The sequence below is a fragment of the Phyllobates terribilis genome, unplaced genomic scaffold, assembly GCF_046119375.1.
Source record: "Phyllobates terribilis strain yellow unplaced genomic scaffold, ASM4611937v1 Scaffold_12__6_contigs__length_324123572, whole genome shotgun sequence".
NCBI classification, from domain to species: domain Eukaryota; kingdom Metazoa; phylum Chordata; class Amphibia; order Anura; family Dendrobatidae; genus Phyllobates; species Phyllobates terribilis.
The window spans coordinates 9,279,718-9,300,952 of NW_027362772.1; the positions used below are offsets into that span (position 1 = coordinate 9,279,718).

General features: G+C 53.2%; 1 pseudogene; it reads right to left on the reverse strand.

Annotated features, from left to right (window-relative positions):
- The window catches only part of LOC141171890 (uncharacterized), an 853,981-nt pseudogene that overhangs the window by 29,180 nt on the left and 803,566 nt on the right, over positions 1-21,235 (reverse strand).

Sequence of the window (21,235 nt, forward strand, 5' to 3'; positions counted from 1 at the left end):
AGGATCTCTAGGGTGAGGTGCAATATCCTCTCCACCATCTTGTCTCTGTCCAGATCCATCTTTTATGGTGGATCAATAAGGAAAATTCTCTTCTATAGAAGATCTTCACTGAGAGGATCTGATATTGTAGAGACCTGAATGAGAAGATGATGAGCAGATGTAGCATCATAAAAATCCTGGGTAATAATACAATTACTGGAGATAATAAGGGGAAACATATGAGGAGATTTATTATTTTACAGCGTTTAGTTTTCTTCTTTCTTCCTCGGAGTCGGCAGCTGAATACGTTTCTCATAGACTCATCTTCCATGACGCTAATTCTCGTCTCCTTTACCAACACTGGAATCGACATTAGCAATACTGCAGGAGATATTCATTACACGTGACTAGTGTTGAGCATTCCGATACTGTAATATCGGGTATCGGCCGATATTCACGGTATCGGAATTCCGATACTTAATTCCGATACTTTTACAATATCGAATACCGGAATCGGAAGTTCCCATAATGCCTGCGCTCTGCAGTGTCTCTGAAGGATGACAAGCTGGATGGTAGCGCTCAGCTGCGATCCAGCCTGTCATCAGAATGCCATCCCAGAATTCTCCTGATTGTTTAAAAGTCGGCGGGCGGTAAAAAGCTGGCGGGCGGTAAAAAGCCGCCGGCTTTTAAACAATCACACAGCCCCATACTGCTTCCCCGCAGCCTACCGGGCGGTAAAAAGCCGCCGGCTTTTAAACAATCACACAGCCCCATACTGCTTCCCCGCAGCCTACCACCCCGATCCTCCGCTCCCCTCGCCATCTCCCATCCCGATAGTAAGTTAGGACGGGGCGGGGAGCGCAGCACCAAGGAGCGGGGAGCGAAGGACCCGGGCGGGGAAGCCGGCAGTGAAAAGACTTCACCGCCGGCTTTCCCGTTCTGTGCTGCGCTCTCCCACCGGTTATTTCAAATGAACAGCTGTTCATTTGAAGTAGCCGCGGTGCCCTCAGAGGGTTCATGCGAGTTCATGCTTGGCTGCATGAACTCACATGAACTTTCCCACGGCCGCACAGGTCAGCCTCACCTCCCAGACCATCAGACCGGTCATGATTGGTGTGTGTGCGATGTCTGTGGGTGTGTGCGCGATGTGTGCGGGATGTGTGCGCGATGTGTGCGGGTTGTGTGCGCGATGTGTGCGTGTAGGCAGACATAGGCCGATGTGACACTACTACTCCCATCGGCCTATGTCTGTCCCCCGTCCACTCGTGCCAGCAGGATTAGCTTGATGGGAGCAGTAGTTCCCATCAGCCTGATCCTGCTATTTAAATTGCCCTTTAAACTGGCCCATATGTTATTTTGTCCCCCATAGCTTTCTATTTTTTCCCCTATACATGTTTTATTTAGGCCCCCATATTTTTTTTTTTGGGTTGTTGGTCGCCAATAAATTTTAAATACATTTCATTGGTGGCCAGTGGTTACCTAAAATAAATTAGTTTATACATTACCTGTCCCCGCCGATTGCCACCTAAAATAAAAGTAAAAAATAAAAAACTACACCTATACTCACCTGGACACCTAATTCCCCGAAGCCATCGATCTCCTGTAATAAAATATAAAATAATAAACCACAACCTTATCCTTACCCCTCCGTAGTAGTCCACGAGTGTCCCACGAAGATCTCCAGTTCAGAGCAGCCGCATAGAATGTAACCGCTGCCGCCGCTAGAATGACGGGGCCGTAAAGCAGCCCCGTCATTGCATGAGCGGGTTCGCCGGAGTTCAGGCAGCGCTACTCCGGTTAGCTCCTATACGGCCCTGCTGTACCGTGAGAAATTCCCATGGTACAGCAGTGCCGTAAAGGAGATCTCCGGAGCTGCGCTGCCTGAATGCACTCCGGTGACCTCAGTCAGTGGCTTCCGCTGCCGGGAGCGGACGTGTTCCCGGCAGTGTGAGCTTACAGCAGCCATGCACAGCTGTCACCATCTCCAGATGTGACAGCTGTGCATGGGAGATCAGCGCAGGAACGTGGACAGGTAACTATTTTTTTTAAGTAAACTAAGAATTAAATAAAATTGTGTGTTTTATTTCAAATAAATTATTTTTTTCTGGGTGTAGTGTGTGTTTTTTCTTTTTAACACTTTGTAGGTTAGTAATGGGGGTGTCTTATAGACGCCTCTCCATTGCTAACCTGAGCTTGATGTCAGCTGGCATTATAAGCTGACATCAACCCCAGCCCTATTATCCCACTGCCACCACTACAGGGCAGTGGGAAGAGCGAGGCTAAGTGCCAGAATTGGCGCATTCTATGGATGCGCCATTTCTGGGGCGACTGACGGCTGGTGTTTCTAGCCTGGGAGGGGGCCAATATTCATGGCACCCTTCCTGAGCTATTAATATCAGCCCCCAGCTGTCTGCCTAGCCTTTGCTAGCTATTAAAATAGGGGGACCAGATGTAATTTTTTTGGGTGGTCTCCCATTTTAATAGCTGGTAAAGGCTAGGTATTCAGCTGGGGGCTGATATTAGTAGCCTGGGAAGCTCCGTCTGTATTACCCCCTTCCCAGGCTTCAAACATCTGCCTCAGCCGTCTGCTTAACCTCCGCTAGAGCCTAAAATTATGGGGGATTCCACGCCAATTTTTTTTTTTAATAAATCCTTTATTTTAACACTAAATGACACTTGAGGGGTTAATAAAGATGCAGTCCCTAAATTATTATTTATTTTTTAATTAATTCTTCCCAAAAATTTTGACGTGGGCTTTGCCATATTTTTGTATGCCAGCCAGGTACAGCATCCAGGAACGGGCTGCCCCCAACTCCCAGCTGACTATTTGTACCAGGCCGGACACAACACTTTTTTTAAAAATTATTTCATGAATTTCATGAAATAAGTAAAAAAAAAAAAAAAAACGTGGGGCTTCGCCCTATCTTTGTGTCCAGCCAGGTACAACTAAGCAGCTGGGGGCTGGAATCCACAGCGCAGGGTGGCCCAAGCTTTGTGGGCCCCCCCTGCTGCGAACTGCAGTCCGCAGCCACCCCAGAAAATGTTGCGTTCATAGAAGCGCCATCTTCTGGCGCTGTATCCAACTCATCCAGGGCCCTGGTCCGGTGGCTCACTGGGTAATAAAGGGGTTAGGGCCAGCTTTGTATTATCCGCTGGCCCTAAGCCCGAAATTCATGGGGTCACGCCAATATTAGACATGACCGCTGTTATGCACACGCCCGGGCTAAGCGGCGTGTGCGTGTGATTGGTAGTGATTCCACTGGACCGTGCCGGAGAGTGAATGCCTGGAGGGGCGTGACTAAGTATTCACCCGATCCGACCAGGGTCGCACGACGGCATACGACGCCAGTGCACCAAGGAGGAACCGAGCAGAGGGACCAGGTGCTACTCCAGGACAGACCCCGGACACGGCTGTTGACCCACACAGGGGAATACAGGAACAGGCTGGTAGGCTGGCACACAGACTGGTGGGTATAGGCAGGCACGACTGGTATGCAGGCAGGCGGGTATGCAGGCAGGGGGGTAAAGGCAAGCACAGCTAGAGTGCAGACAGGGAGGCACTAGCAGGTAGGAACACAGGCGGGATAGGACCCAGTACACACCGGGACTCAGGAACAATACAGGCAGAGGGTTACAGGCAAGCACAGCTAGAGTGCAGACAGGGAGGCACTAGCAGGTAGGAACACAGGCGGGATAGGGCCCAGTACACACTGGGACTCAGGAACATTACAGGCAGAGGGGTACAGGCAGGGCAGGACAGGACTGCCGGAGCAGCGGGCAGAAGCAGGGCAGGACAGGACTGCCGGAGCAGAACGGACAGGACTCTGTACACACGGAACAGACAGGAAGGGAAAGGCAGAGCCAGATACCCACAGGGTACTTGCAGTGAAGTAGCGAGGGGACCACAAACTCACAAACGGGAGTACAGAGACAACAAGCAGGAGTTAGGTACGAGTTCAGACTCTGCAGAAAAAGGAAGGGAACGGACATAGAGGAAAAACAGGTAAAGGATAGGAGAGAGTTCAGACTGGAACTGAGTGTACGGAGGGGACCGATACTGCAGCGGGATACAGGAGCGGGTCTGGGAATACTGCCCCCAGAGAGGCGGGACGAACAGGCAAGGAGCGTGTTCAGACAGGACAGACAAAATACAGGAGCGGGTCTAGGTAATCGGCCCCTAGAAGGCGGGAGGAACAGGCTAGGAGCGTGTTCAGACAGGACAGACAAAATACAGGAGCGGGTCTAGGTAATCGGCCCCTAGAAGGCGGGAGGAACAGGCTAGGAGCGTGTTCAGACAGGACAGACAAGATACACAGAAAGGACTCAGTTCAGACACGGGAACTAATACCGCAAAGCAGGAGACATACAGGACTCAGTTCAGACACGGGAACTAATACCGCAAAGCAGGAGACATACAGGACTCAGTTCAGACACGGGAACTAATACCGCAAAGCAGGAGACATACAGGACTAAGTTCAGACAGGCCTGGAAATACAGCCTCCAGGAAAGGCAGACAAGGAAACAAAGACGGGACCTTGCACCTTCAGAGTGCAAGCACACACTGAAGGAAAACACTATGCTCAGGCCGGGATAGAAGGGAGCTGCTGAGCTATATACCTAGTGTCAGACAGCAATAGGCTGAGGACGCACAAGGGGTGTGACCCACAGCAGGTACAAAAAGCAGGAAGTGATCGGGCGCCGCCCTTAAGCAGCAGAGACAGACACAAACAGACAGCATGGAGGGAAGCCAGAGAGACATTCTGGACAGGGGATCAAGTGCGCGCTCCTGCACAGTGGGAGATAGACCACTATGCAAGGACGCCGCCAGGTATGTTACAGTACCTCCCCCCTTACGCCCCCTCTTCTTCAGGCCTGCCAGAATCTTCCGCAGGGAATTCGAGGACCAGTCGTTCACTGGGTTGGAGGGGGACAGAGACTTGAGGGTAATCTCTGCTTCGAGGTACATCTTGTCAAGCTCACAGGAAAAAATAGACGGGTTATCAGGTACATAATGAGGAAAAGTCACTGTCTCTTTGTTATCTGGTGGTACCCCGGAGGATTCAGGAAACAACTGGAGGTCCTCCGCCGGGTCAGAAGAGTGCAGAGGCTCAGAGAAAACAACTGCTTCAGAGTACACTAGGTCGGACTCACTGGAGGAAGCAGGCAAGGTATCGGGTACCGAGTATAGGAAAGTCTCTGTCCATTCACCACCAGGTGGCACCCCGAAGGGTACTGAACACAACTGGAGGTCCTCCGCCTGGTCGGAGGGGTGTAGAGACTCGGGAGTAACCTCTGCTTCGGAGTACACTAGGTTGGACTCACTGGAGGAAGCAGGCGAGGTATCGGGTACCAAGTATAGGAAAGTCTCTGTCCATTCACCACCAGGTGGCACCCCGAAGGGTTCTGAACACAACTGGAGGTCCTCCGCCTGGTCGGAGGGGTGTAGAGACTCGGGAGTAACTTCTGCTTCGGAGTACACTAGGTTGGACTCACTGGACGAAGCGAGCGAGGTATCAGGCACAGAGTATAGGAGAGTCTCTGTCCTTTCGCTACCAGGTAGCACCCCGAAGGGTTCAGGAGACAACTGGAGATCCTCCGCCTGGTCGGAGGGGTGCACAGACTCAGAGGTAACCACAGCTTTGGAGCATCCTTGGACATGCACACCGGTTAAAGAGAGAGAAGCATCTGATGCCGGGTGCAGGAAGTTCTCCTGTGTGGAGTCTGGATGGGCAGAAGTCTCTTCGGCCAGGAGAACTGGTGCACTACCCACGCACATTACCCATTGGGGTTTCTCCGGGATACAGGGAGATTAAGCTTCAGTAGGGACTTCAAGGTTGGGGTCAGGAGGTCTCAGGGAGGACAGACCCTGGCGTGACGGCTTGCCTCTAAGTCTAGCACGTCTGGACTGCCTCTTGAGGTTGAGAGAAGTATTCCGGAAAGCGTAGTCACCCTGTGAGGATTCTGGGTGGGCAGTAGTCTCATTGGGCTGGAGGACTATTGCGCTACCCACACACATTACCCATTGGGGCTGCTCCGGGATATTGGGAAGTGAAGCTTCAGCAGGAGCCTCCGGGTTAGGATCATCGAAGACCATTAGAAAGGCCACCAGGAAGGCCATTAGGTCCCGGAGGATCGGATCCTGTGTTTCATATAGGGGGTTGATCCATTCCAAGGCATCACCCGCCAGGTAAGACATCATAAAGGCCACTTTAGCCCAATCGGAAGGAAAATAAAGAGGGTAGGCCTTAAAGTGTAGCATGCATTGCTCCACAAATGCACGACACTGTCTTGGATCCCCATAGTAACGTGGCGGATCCGCAGGAACGAGAGCTGATAGATCCATCTGGACGGTGCGTAATTCGCCTGGAACTCAGCAAAGGGAAAAAAAAAAAAAATTATTTATTTATTTTAATGAATATATTCGCTGGAAAACTTCTCAGAGAGCGAAGGCCGTGGGGCTCAACGGGAACCATGGCCTGAGCATGCTGTTATGCTGTTATGCACACGCCCGGGCTAAGCGGCGTGTGCGTGTGATTGGTAGTGATTCCACTGGACCGTGCCGGAGAGTGAATGCCTGGAGGGGCGTGACTAAGTATTCACCCGATCCGACCAGGGTCGCACGACGGCATACGACGCCAGTGCACCAAGGAGGAACCGAGCAGAGGGACCAGGTGCTACTCCAGGACAGACCCCGGACACGGCTGTTGACCCACACAGGGGAATACAGGAACAGGCTGGTAGGCTGGCACACAGACTGGTGGGTATAGGCAGGCACGACTGGTATGCAGGCAGGCGGGTATGCAGGCAGGGGGGTAAAGGCAAGCACAGCTAGAGTGCAGACAGGGAGGCACTAGCAGGTAGGAACACAGGCGGGATAGGACCCAGTACACACCGGGACTCAGGAACAATACAGGCAGAGGGTTACAGGCAAGCACAGCTAGAGTGCAGACAGGGAGGCACTAGCAGGTAGGAACACAGGCGGGATAGGGCCCAGTACACACTGGGACTCAGGAACATTACAGGCAGAGGGGTACAGGCAGGGCAGGACAGGACTGCCGGAGCAGCGGGCAGAAGCAGGGCAGGACAGGACTGCCGGAGCAGAACGGACAGGACTCTGTACACACGGAACAGACAGGAAGGGAAAGGCAGAGCCAGATACCCACAGGGTACTTGCAGTGAAGTAGCGAGGGGACCACAAACTCACAAACGGGAGTACAGAGACAACAAGCAGGAGTTAGGTACGAGTTCAGACTCTGCAGAAAAAGGAAGGGAACGGACATAGAGGAAAAACAGGTAAAGGATAGGAGAGAGTTCAGACTGGAACTGAGTGTACGGAGGGGACCGATACTGCAGCGGGATACAGGAGCGGGTCTGGGAATACTGCCCCCAGAGAGGCGGGACGAACAGGCAAGGAGCGTGTTCAGACAGGACAGACAAAATACAGGAGCGGGTCTAGGTAATCGGCCCCTAGAAGGCGGGAGGAACAGGCTAGGAGCGTGTTCAGACAGGACAGACAAAATACAGGAGCGGGTCTAGGTAATCGGCCCCTAGAAGGCGGGAGGAACAGGCTAGGAGCGTGTTCAGACAGGACAGACAAGATACACAGAAAGGACTCAGTTCAGACACGGGAACTAATACCGCAAAGCAGGAGACATACAGGACTCAGTTCAGACACGGGAACTAATACCGCAAAGCAGGAGACATACAGGACTCAGTTCAGACACGGGAACTAATACCGCAAAGCAGGAGACATACAGGACACAGTTCAGACACGGGAGCTGATACCGCAAAGCAGGAGACATACAGGACTAAGTTCAGACAGGCCTGGAAATACAGCCTCCAGGAAAGGCAGACAAGGAAACAAAGACGGGACCTGGCACCTTCAGAGTGCAAGCACACACTGAAGGAAAACACTATGCTCAGGCCGGGATAGAAGGGAGATGCTGAGCTATATACCAAGTGTCAGACAGCAATAGGCTGAGGACGCACAAGGGGTGTGACCCACAGCAGGTACAAAAAGCAGGAAGTGATCGGGCGCCGCCCTTAAGCAGCAGAGACAGACACAAACAGACAGCATGGAGGGAAGCCAGAGAGACATTCTGGACAGGGGATCAAGTGCGCGCTCCTGCACAGTGGGAGATAGACCACTATGCAAGGACGCCGCCAGGTATGTTACAACCGCCATGAATTTCTAGTAAAGTATTTAAAAAAAACACAACACCCAGAAAAAAGTCCTTTAATTGAAATAAACACACAATTCTTTATTGTTCTAAATTAAACCATACTTACCGTCACGCCCATTCTAGCTGAAGCCAACGATCTCCTGTAATAAAAGTAAAATAATAAAGCAACATCATCCTTACCTTTCCATGGTTCCCAGGACAGCTTCAGCTCTGCTACATCGAGATGACAGGCTGGAGTGCAGCAGAACGCTACCATCCAGCTTGCCATGCCGCAGACACTGAGAAGCTCCTCAGTGAAGCACCTCAGTGTCTGGCTGTGACGGCATCCAGATGAGCCGACAATGAACTCAGCTCACCTCATGCACGTCACTGACAGCGTGGGAGAATTCTCCTGCGCATGCGGTGAGCGTGAGAGACTCGGCTCATCTGGATGCCGTCACAGCCTGACACTGAGGAGCGCAAGCATGCCTGCGCTTCTCAGTGTCTGCGGGATGACAGGCTGGATGGCAGCTTTCTGCTGCGATCCAGCCTGTCATCTCAATGTAGCAGAGCTGGAGCTGTCCTGGGAACCATGGAAAGGTAAGGATGATGTTGGTTTATTATTTTTCTTTTATTGCAGGAGATCGTTGGCTTCAGCTGGAATGGGCGTGATGGTAAGTATGGTTTAATTTAGAACAATAAAGAATTGTGTGTTTATTTCAATTAAAGGACTTTATTCTGGGTGTTGTGTTTTTTTTAAATACTTTACTAGAAATTCATGGCGGTCATGTCTAATATTGGCGTGACCCCATGAATTTCGGGCTTAGGGCCAGCTGATAATGCCAAGCTGGCCCTAACCCCTATATTACCCAGTGAGCCACCGCACCAGGGCCCTGGATGAGTTGGGTACAGCGCCAGAAGATGGCGCTTCTATGAACGCGCCATTTTCCGGGGTGGCTGCGGACTGCAATTTGCAGTGGGGGAGGGGGGGGGGGCAGAAAGCTTGGGTCTCCCTGCTCTGCAGATTCCAGCCCCCAGCTGCCTAGTTGTACCTGGCTGGACACAAAAATAGGGCGAAGCCCCACGTATTTTTTTTTTTAATTATTTCATGAAATTCATGAAATAAAGAAAAAAAGGGCTTCCCTATATTGTTGTGTCCAACCAGGTACAAATAGGCAGCGGGTGGTTGGGGGCAGCCCGTTCCTGCCTGCTGTACCTGGCTGGACACAAATATAGGGCGAAGCCCCACGTCAATTTTTTTTAATTATTTCATGAAATAATAGAGGAGGAAAATAGGAAAAAAAATGTAAGCAAAAAATGTGGTCATGATGCCCTGTTATGGGGGAGGGGGTCTGCTGCTGACACTGGTATTGGGGTAATGCCCCACAATTCCGTTAACCCCTTTAAAACCCAAGGTGGTTTGCACGTTCATGACCAGGCCAATTTTTACAATTCTGACCACTGTCAGTTTATGAGGTAATTACTCTGGAACGCTTCAACAGATCCCCCTGATTCTGAGATTGTTTTTTCACGACATATTGTACTTCATGATTGTGGTAAAATTTATTCGATATCACTTGCGTTTATTTGTGAAAAAAACTGAAATTTGGCGAAAATGTTGAAAATTTTGCAATTTTCAAAATTTGAATTTTTATGCCCTTAAATCAGAGAGATATGTCACATAAAATAGTTAATAAATAACATTTCCAACATGTCTACTTTACATCAGCACGATTTTGGAATCAACATTTTTTTTTTGTTAGGGATCTATAAGGGTTAAAAGTTGACTAGCGATTTCTCATTTTTCCAACAAAATTTACAAAACCATTGTTTTAGGGATCACATCACATTTGAAGTCACTTTGAGGGGTCTTTATGACAGAAAATACCCAAAAGTGACACCATTCTAAAAACTGCACCCCTCATGGTACTCAAAACCACATTCAAGAACTTTATTAACCCTTCAGGTGCTTCACAGGAATTTTTGGAATGTGGAAGAAAAAAATTAACATTTAACTTTTTTCACAAAAATGTTACTTTAGACCCAATTTTTTTTATTTTCGCAGGGGTAACAGGAAAAAATGGACCCCAAAATTTGTTGTGTAATTTCTCCTGAGTAAGCAGATACCCCATATGTGGGGGAAAACCACTGTTTGGGCGCACGGCAGGGTTCGGAAGGGAAGGAGCGCCATTTGACTTTTTAAATGTAAAATTTGCTTGAATAATTAGCAGACGCCATATTGCATTTGGGGAGCCCCTGATGTGCCTAAACAGTGGAAACCCCCCACAAGTGACACCATTTTGGAAACTAGACCCCTCAGGGAACTTATCTAGATGTGTGGTGAGCACCTTGAACCCCCAGGTGCTTCACAGAAGTTTATAACATTGAGCCGTAAAAATAAAATTTTCACATTTTTCCCACAAAAATGTTTTTCAGCCCCCAATTTTGCATTTTCATAAGGGTAACAGGAGAAATTGCACTATGCAGTTTGTTGTGCAATTTCTCCTGAGTTAGCAGATACCCCATATGTGGGGGAAAACCACTGCTTGGGCGCGCGGCAGGGTTTGGAAGGGAAGGAGCGCCATTTGACTTTTTGATTGTAAAATTTGCTTGAATAATTAACGGATGTGCCCCTGATGTGCCTAAACAGTGGAAACCCCCACAAGTGACACCATTTTGGAAACTAGACCCCTCAGGGAACTTATCTAGATGTGTGGTGAGCACCTTGAACCCTTTACAGAAGTTTATAACATGGAGCCGTGAAAATAAAAAAAATCAAACTTTTTTCCACAACAATGATGTTTTAGCCCCAATTTTTTTATTTTCACAAGGGTAAGAGGAGAAAATGGACCCCAAAAACTTTTGTGCAATTTTTCCTGAGTACTCCAATACCCCATATGTGGGGAAAATACAGTGTTTGGGCGCACAGCAGAATTCAGAAGGGAAGGAGCACTGTGTGACTTTTTGAACGCAAAATTGTCTGGAATCGAGAGCGACACCATGTTGCATTTGAAGAGCCCCTGATGTGCCAAATAGTTGAAACCTCCCACAAGTGACCCCATTTTGGAAACTACACCCCTCAAGGATTTTATCAAGGGGTATAGTGAACATTTTGAACCCAGAGGTATGACACAGAATTTGATGACATTAGGTCATCATATTGAATAAGTTGTCACTAATCTTGAGCGCTAGTGCTCGCTACTTGAATTTGCATTGGGTACTCAGGTATGCACCATGTATCTCGGGTGCTCAAGTGAAATGCTCGAGTCCCTACCCGCATGTTTCACGGTTATTAGACACCCCCAAAAAAACATGCGGGGATCGCTCGTGCATGGCAGGCAATCCCCGTGAGGTTTTTTTGGCCGCGAAGCATATGGGGCGGAGACTCGAGCACCCGCGATACTCAGTGCATACCCGAGCACCCGATGCAAACTCAAGTAGCGAGCACTTGCGTTCAACACTAGTTGCCATATCGTCATCTTTTTTTTTTTTTTTTACTTTTGAAAAAAAAAACAACCCTAACCCCAACCCTAACCCTACCCTACCCACAACCCTAACATTAGCACAACCCTAACCCCAACCCTAGCGTTTATTTTTTACGCCGTTCCTAGTGCGGTATAAGCGATTAGACGACCTTATTCTTCGGGTCGGTGCGACTACAGAGATACCAGAATGATATCGGGTTTTTATGATTGACAGCTGTCACACACTAAAAGACACATATTTTGTAAAATCCAGTTACTTTTACTTTATTTTTTTTCATAATAATATTTATTGATGGGTACATTATATTTTTGGTGGATTATTATTTTTTTTTTTTTTTATATTTTTACAAATTGTTTTTTTTTTTCACTTTCTGCGAGTTTTTACACTTTTTTACTTTGTCCCACTGTGGGACTTTCACTTTTTTTATTCTGATCGCCTGCATAGCATAGGGACGGAGCACCATCCCTGTGCCATGCAGGCAGTCAGCGCTGCACAGTGAGAAGATTGTTCGGTCATGCACTGCGCATGACCAAACAATCTTCCTGCTGTCTGGTGACCCGGATGTTGTCATGACGACATCGGGTCATCATGGCATCACCTGGGAAGCCGCGGCAGACAGCGCTGGAGGCCGGAAGAGGAGGTGAGTATTGCGATCACCTCCCCTTAGCCACCGCAATGTTGCGATCGACTTCGATCGCAGCATTGCGGGGGTTAATGTGCCGGGAGCGGTGCGGGACCGCTCCCTTCACATAGTACCGGGTGTCAGCTGTGACAATCAGCTGACACCCGGCAGCGATCGCGCCCGCACAGCCTGTGTGCGCGCGAGATCGTGATGACGTACTAATACGGGTCAGGCTCTTAAGTCCCATGGCACAGACGCATATTAGTACGTCATGGGCTTTAAAGGGGTTAATATTAGTGTTGAGCGAGTATGTTCTGTCCGAGTATGCTCGGGCCGAGCTCCGAGTATTTATAGCTGCTCGGTGATACGGTTGAATCGCTCCCGTGTGCATGATTTGCAACTGTTTGACAGTTTTATTACATGTGAGGAATGTGTAAGAAATAGACATTCCACACATGTAATAAAACTGTCAAACAGTTGCAAATCATGGACACGGGAGCGATTCAACCATATCACCGAGCAGCTATAAATACTCGGAGCTCGGCCCGAGCATACTCGGCGAAAGGGTTAATAGAACATACTCACTCAACACTAGTTAATATCCTCCATCCTGGTATGTATGGCCACTCTTTCCTGGTATACGTGGCCCCCATCCCATCCTGGCATACGTGGCCTTCATCCCCATCCTGGAATGCATGGTACCCCTTGATCCCCCATTCTGGTATGCATGGCACCCCTTGATCCCCCATCCTGGTATTTATGGCACCCCTTTGATCTACCATCCTGGTATTCATGGCACCCCTTGATCCCCCATCCTGGTATTCATGGCACCCCTCTGATCTACCATCCTGGTATGCATGGCACCCCTTGATCCCCCTCCTAGTATTCATGGCACCCCTTGATCCCCCATCCTGATATGCATGGTACCCCTTGATCCCACATCCTAGTATTCATGGCATCCCTTGATCCCCCATCCTGGTATGCATGGTACCCTTTTATCCCCCATCCTGGTATTCATGGCACCCCTTGATCCCCCATCCTGGAATTCATAGCACCCCTTGATCCCCCATCCTGGTATGCATGGCACCCCATGATCCCCCATCCTGGTATGTATGGCACCCCTTGATCACCCATCCTGGTATGTATGGCACCCCTTGATTCCCCATTCTGGTATGCGCGTGTACGAGGCGTACGGAGCGGAGCCGCGTGTGTACGAGGCGTACGGAGCGGAGCCGCGCGTGTACGAGGCGTACGGAGCGGAGCCGCGTGTGTACGAGGCGTACGGAGCGGAGCCGCGCGTGTACGAGGCTTACGGAGCGGAGCCGCGCGTGTACGAGGCGTACGGAGCGGAGCCGCGCGTGTACGAGGCGTACGGAGCGGAGCCGCGCGTGTACGAGGCGTACGGAGCGGAGCCGCACGTGTACGAGGCGTACGGAGCGGAGCCGCGCGTGTACGAGGCGTACGGAGCGGAGCCGCGCGTGTACGAGGCGTACGGAGCGGAGGCGCGCGTGTACGAGGCGTACGGAGCGGAGGCGCGCGTGTACGAGGCGTACGGAGCGGAGGTGCGCGTGTACGAGGCGTACGGAGCGGAGGCGCGCGTGTACGAGGCGTACGGAGCGGAGCCGCGCGTGTACGAGGCGTACGGAGCGGAGCCGCGCGTGTACGAGGCTTACGGAGCGGAGCCGCGCGTGTACGAGGCTTACGGAGCGGAGCCGCGCGTGTACGAGGCGTACGGAGCGGAGCCGCGCGTGTACGAGGCGTACGGAGCGGAGCCGCGCGTGTACGAGGCGTACGGAGCGGAGTCGCGCGTGTACGGAGCGGAGCCGCACGTGTACGAGGCGTACGGAGCGGAGTCGCGCGTGTACGGAGCGGAGCCGCACGTGTACGAGGCGTACGGAGCGGAGTCGCGCGTGTACGGAGCGGAGCCGCACGTGTACGAGGCGTACGGAGCGGAGCCGCGCGTGTACGAGGCGTACGGAGCGGAGTCGCGTGTGTACGGAGCGGAGCCGCACGTGTACGAGGCGTACGGAGCGGAGCCGCGCGTGTACGAGGCGTACGGAGCGGAGCCGCGCGTGTACGAGGCGTGCGGAGCGGAGCCGCGCGTGTACGAGGCGTGCGGAGCGGAGCCGCGCGTGTACGAGGCGTGCGGAGCGGAGCCGCGCGTGTACGAGGCGTGCGGAGCGGAGCCGCGCGTGTACGAGGCGTACGGAGCGGAGCCGCGCGTGTACGGAGCGGAGCCGCACGTGTACGAGGCGTACGGAGCGGAGCCGCGCGTGTACGAGGCGTACGGAGCGGAGCCGCGCGTGTACGAGGCGTACGGAGCGGAGCCGCGCGTGTACGAGGCGTGCGGAGCGGAGCCGCGCGTGTACGAGGCGTGCGGAGCGGAGCCGCGCGTGTACGAGGCGTGCGGAGCGGAGCCGCGCGTGTACGAGGCGTGCGGAGCGGAGCCGCGCGTGTACGAGGCGTGCGGAGCGGAGCCGCGCGTGTACGAGGCGTGCGGAGCGGAGCCGCGCGTGTACGAGGCGTACGGAGCGAAGCCGCGCGTGTACGAGGCGTGCGGAGCGGAGTCGCGCGTGTACGAGGCGTGCGGAGCCGCGCGTGTACGAGGCGTGCGGAGCGGAGCCGCGCGTGTACGAGGCGTGCGGAGCGGAGCCGCGCGTGTACGAGGCGTACGGAGCGGAGCCGCGCGTGTACGAGGCGTACGGAGCGGAGCCGCGCGTGTACGAGGCGTGCGGAGCGGAGCCGCGCGTGTACGAGGCGTGCGGAGCGGAGCCGCGCGTGTACGAGGCGTGCGGAGCGGAGCCGCGCGTGTACGAGGCGTGCGGAGCGAAGCCGCGCGTGTACGAGGCGTGCGGAGCGGAGCCGCGCGTGTACGAGGCGTACGGAGCGGAGCCGCGCGTGTACGAGGCGTACGGAGCGGAGCCGCGCGTGTACGAGGCGTACGGAGCGGAGCCACGCGTGTACGAGGCGTACGGAGCGGAGCCGCGCGTGTACGAGGCGTACGGAGCGGAGCCGCGCGTGTACGAGGCGTACGGAGCGGAGCCGCGCGTGTACGGAGCGGAGCCGCACGTGTACGAGGCGTACGGAGCGGAGCCGCGCGTGTACGAGGCGTACGGAGCGGAGCCGCGCGTGTACGAGGCGTACGGAGCGGAGCCGCGCGTGTACGAGGCGTGCGGAGCGGAGCCGCGCGTGTACGAGGCGTGCGGAGCGGAGCCGCGCGTGTACGAGGCGTGCGGAGCGGAGCCGCGCGTGTACGAGGCGTGCGGAGCGGAGCCGCGCGTGTACGAGGCGTACGGAGCGGAGCCGCGCGTGTACGAGGCGTGCGGAGCGGAGCCGCGCGTGTACGAGGCGTGCGGAGCGGAGCCGCGCGTGTACGAGGCGTGCGGAACGGAGCCGCGCGTGTACGAGGCGTGCGGAGCGGAGCCGCGCGTGTACGAGGTGTACGGAGCGGAGCCGTGTGTACGAGGTGTACGGAGCGGAGCTGTGCGTGTATGAGGTGTATAGAGCGGAGTTGTGTGTTTACGAGGTGTACGGAGCGGAGCCGCGCGTGTACGAGGCGTACGGAGCGGAGCCGCGCGTGTACGAGGCGTACGGAGCGGAGCCGCGCGTGTACGAGGCGTACGGAGCGGAGCCGCGCGTGTACGAGGCGTACGGAGCGGAGCCGCGCGTGTACGAGGCTTACGGAGCGGAGCCGCGCGTGTACGAGGCTTACGGAGCGGAGCCGCGCGTGTACGAGGCGTACGGAGCGGAGCCGCGCGTGTACGAGGCGTACGGAGCGGAGCCGCGCGTGTACGAGGCGTACGGAGCGGAGCCGCGCGTGTACGAGGCGTACGGAGCGGAGCCGCGCGTGTACGAGGCGTGCGGAGCGGAGCCGCGCGTGTACGAGGCGTGCGGAGCGGAGCCGCGCGTGTACGAGGCGTGCGGAGCGGAGCCGCGCGTGTACGAGGCGTGCGGAGCGGAGCCGCGCGTGTACGAGGCGTGCGGAGCGGAGCCGCGCGTGTACGAGGTGTACGGAGCGGAGCCGTGTGTACGAGGTGTACGGAGCGGAGCTGTGCGTGTATGAGGTGTATAGAGCGGAGTTGTGTGTTTACGAGGTGTACGGAGCGGAGCCGCGCGTGTACGAGGCGTACGGAGCGGAGCCGCGCGTGTACGAGGCGTACGGAGCGGAGCCGCGCGTGTACGAGGCGTACGGAGCGGAGCCGCGCGTGTACGAGGCGTACGGAGCGGAGCCGCGCGTGTACGAGGCGTGCGGAGCGGAGCCGCGCGTGTACGAGGCGTGCGGAGCGGAGCCGCGCGTGTACGAGGCGTGCGGAGCGGAGCCGCGCGTGTACGAGGCGTGCGGAGCGGAGCCGCGCGTGTACGAGGCGTGCGGAGCGGAGCCGCGCGTGTACGAGGCGTGCGGAGCGGAGCCGCGCGTGTACGAGGTGTACGGAGCGGAGCCGTGTGTACGAGGTGTACGGAGCGGAGCTGTGCGTGTATGAGGTGTATAGAGCGGAGTTGTGTGTTTACGAGGTGTACGGAGCGGAGCCGCGCGTGTACGAGGCGTACGGAGTGGAGCCGCGCGTGTACGAGGCGTACGGAGCGGAGCCGCGCGTGTACGAGGCGTACGGAGCGGAGCCGCGCGTGTACGAGGCGTACGGAGCGGAGCCGCGCGTGTACGAGGCGTACGGAGCGGAGCCGCGCGTGTACGAGGCTTACGGAGCGGAGCCGCGCGTGTACGAGGCTTACGGAGCGGAGCCGCGCGTGTACGAGGCGTACGGAGCGGAGCCGCGCGTGTACGAGGCGTACGGAGCGGAGCCGCGCGTGTACGAGGCGTACGGAGCGGAGCCGCGCGTGTACGAGGCTTACGGAGCGGAGCCGCGCGTGTACGAGGCTTACGGAGCGGAGCCGCGCGTGTACGAGGCGTACGGAGCGGAGCCGCGCGTGTACGAGGCGTACGGAGCGGAGCCGCGCGTGTACGAGGCGTACGGAGCGGAGCCGCGCGTGTACGAGGCGTGCGGAGCGGAGCCGCGCGTGTACGAGGCGTGCGGAGCGGAGCCGCGCGTGTACGAGGCGTGCGGAGCGGAGCCGCGCGTGTACGAGGCGTGCGGAGCGGAGCCGCGCGTGTACGAGGCGTGCGGAGCGGAGCCGCGCGTGTACGAGGCGTGCGGAGCGGAGCCGCGCGTGTACGGAGCGGAGCCGCACGTGTACGAGGCGTACGGAGCGGAGCCGCGCGTGTACGAGCCGTACGGAGCGGAGCCGCGCGTGTACGAGGCGTACGGAGCGGAGCCGCGCGTGTACGAGGCGTACGGAGCGGAGCCGCGCGTGTACGAGGCGTGCGGAGCGGAGCCGCGCGTGTACGAGGCGTGCGGAGCCGCGCGTGTACGAGGCGTGCGGAGCGGAGCCGCGCGTGTACGAGGCGTGCGGAGCCGTGCGTGTACGAGGCGTGCGGAGCGGAGCCGTGTGTACGAAGTGTACGGAGCGGAGCCGTGCATGTACGAGGTGTATAGAGCGGAGTTGTGTGTTTACGAGGTGTGCGGAGCGGAGCCGCGCGTTTACGAGGCGTATGGAGCGGAGCCGCGCGTGTACGAGGCGTACGGAGCGGAGCCGCGCGTGTACGAGGCGTACGGAGCGGAGCCGCGCGTGTACGAGGCGTACGGAGCGGAGCCGCGCGTGTACGAGGCGTACGGAGCGGAGCCGCGCGTGTACGAGGTGTATAGAGCGGAGTTGTGTGTTTACGAGGTGTGCGGAGCGGAGCCGTGTGTACGAAGTGTACGGAGCGGAGCCGTGCGTGTATGAGGTGTACAGAGCGGAATTGTGTGTTTACGAGGTGTGCGGAGCGGAGCCGTGCGTGTACGAGGTGTACGGAGCGGAGCCGTGTGTACGAGGTGTACGGAGCGGAGCTGTGCGTGTATGAGGTGTATAGAGCGGAGTTGTGTGTTTACGAGGTGTACGGAGCAGAGCCGCGCGTGTACGAGGTGTACGGAGCGGAGCCGTGTGTACGAGGTGGCCATGGAGTGGAGTAAACGAATACAGTATAAAAGACCACATAACATGTTCCAGTAAAGGTGTAGTGTATAGCCTCAAATGTCCATGCAACAAGTTATACACAGGACAAACTATTCGCCAGATGAGCACGAGGATAGGCGAACATTTAAGGAATATTAAGAATAAATTTGATGGCCATCCGCTATATTGAAAAATATGGAGACTCCACCGAGAATATCCAAGTTATGGGTATTCAAGTGGTACAGAAATACTGGCGAAAGGGCGACTTCATTAAACAGATGTCCAGAGTAGAAAGCCACTTGATATTTACACTGGACAATGAGACCAAAGGGCCTCAATAGTGAAATCAAACTATTTGCCTGCAACTAAATCTAACAAGGAAAGGGGATTATCATGCGACTGATTGATACATAACATTTGTATCCAACTTACCAGCACGGATATAAAAAGTCCACAAACCCTGAAGGCCCATCCCTGACGAAGGAAACCACTAGATTTACGAAACGGGTAGAAACTGGTCCTCTGTGGCCTCCGTATGGATCCTAACCACGTGTCCACGTGTCTCGCAGGTTCTGAAGCGTCGAGCGCGCCAACCTCCAGAGGCGACCCTCCCACTTAGTCACCGGCCGGGATTAAGTGTATCCAGTGTGCCGCCCACCGTGCCTACTCCTAACCTCTGGAGAGATCCATCGCCCTCCACCTATCAGCGGTATAAAGGTCCTACCATCAAACAGTCCACCAATGCTGGCATCTACGGGACACAAGCACCCAGCTGCGCTGCCATCGCAGAACTCCTGGTCTTCACATACTTCCTCTTCTAGATGGTTCAACCACATTGGCAAGCCTTTTACTAGCTATCACATACAGTACAGACCAAAAGTTTGGACACACCTTCTCATTTAAAGATTTTTCTGTATTTTCATGACTATGAAAATTGTACATTCACACTGAAGGCATCAAAACTATGAATTAACACATGTGGAATTATATACTTAACAAAAAAATGTGAAACAGCTGAAAATATGTCATATTCTAGGTTCTTCAAAGTAGCCACCTTCGGCTTTGACGACTGCTTTGCACACTCTTGGCATTCTCTTGATGAGCTTCAAGAGGTAGTCACCGGAATGATCTTCCAACAATCTTGAAGGAGTTCCCAGAGATGCTTAGCACTTGTTGGCCCTTTTGCCTTCACTCTGCGGTCCAGCTCACCCCAAACCATCTCGATTGGGTTCAGGTCTGGTGACTGTGGAGGCCCAGTCAACAACACCCATACTAATTCTCTACCTCATCTCTAATCCATCTTCTTTGGATTCCCCCACCGGAGCCTCCTGCCTACTTATACATTCTTGCAGACAAAGCCTCGCGGAAGTGAACAAGAAGCACCTACATGATCTCTTTTTTTAACGGATTTTAATTCTCTACCTTCGTTTAAATAAACCATATATTTTTAATATCCACTTGGCATCTTAGTCCATTTTCTATTTTATCTTACTCCTGTACTCACTCGATCCAGCGCAGAGATATATATCTTTTACTTATAATTAATTACCCTTCCCAGCTTGTGGGAACATATTCCGCAGCACTTTACAATTTTAGGGCTAAGGGTATTATTCGGCCATCCACCTCCATCTACCTCTCCAGTCACAGTGGGGGGGGGTTGTTAAAAAATATATATATATGAAGAGTTATGTCCGTACTTGGATTTTAGAGAGATTAATAAAATCACGGTTCACAATACCTGTCCTTTAACCTGAGATGTTTAAACAATTATCTGGAGATAAATGATTTTCCAAACTTGACTTGAAAGGGGCATATAACCTTATACACGTACGTCAGGGTGATGAAGGGAAGACAGCGTTCAATTCGCCTGAGGGTCATTTTGAAATTTTGATGATGCCATTTGGGTTAACCAATGCTCCAGCAGTCTTTAAAAAAATTTCATAAATTACATTTTTCAATCTGCTTTTTTTAGTAGAGGTAGACGCCTCTGCTTTTGGGATGAGAGCTGTTCTTTCATAGAAAAAAAAGTGGGTATCTACATCCTTGATGTAGAGTCTTTGAGGAATGGAGACATTGGTTGGAGGGGGCAAGATATAAGGTCCTTACCGATCATAAGAACCTGTTGTATATTGATGCTACTAAGTGCTTAAACACCAGATAGGCTTGGTGGACCCTGTATTTTTTGCCAGTTTGGTTTTGTCGCCGACGGAAGGGTTACCTATGAACAAACTTTAGGTATCGCTCTCTTTATGCGTACATTTTATTAATAAAGTACATGATTCCGTTTTAGCTGGACATGCAGGTTCGTTTGCCATTCGGAGATCTCCATCTAGGTCCTTTTGTTGGCAGAATGCTCTTAAGGATATTAAAGAGTATGTCTGTAAGGGCTCATACTCACTTGGGATAAAAATGGACGGGAGCAATCCGATAAAAAAAATCGGATAGCACTCGTACCAATGTTAATCTATGAGGTACATCTCATATGCAATTTTTTTCTCAGCTAAAATAGGACTGAGAAAAAAAAACGGCAGCATGCTGCGATTTGCTGCGTATATCAGAAGAGACTCGCCAATGCAAGTCAATGGGTCCTAGAAAAAAAACGGACGGCATACCGACCATGCGAGTGCCATCCGATTTTCACGCACCCTTCTCTTTAAAAAAGCCGTTAATTCATCCGCCCCGTACAGTTGCAATACATCGATACCCGACAATTTAGAATAGAAAGAATACAACAACACACATAGAATAGATACACACGTGGTCAAAATTGTTGGTACCCCTCGTTTAATGAAAGAAAAAACCACAATAGTCACAGAAATAACTTGAATCTGACAAAAGTAATAATAAATTAAAAATCTATGAAAATGAATAAATGAAAGTCAGACATTGCTTTTCTGCTTCAACAGAATTAAAAAAAAATAAACTCATGAAATCGGCCCGGACAGAAATGATGGTTCTCTTCTTAACTTAATATTGTGTTGAACCTTTTGAGGCAATC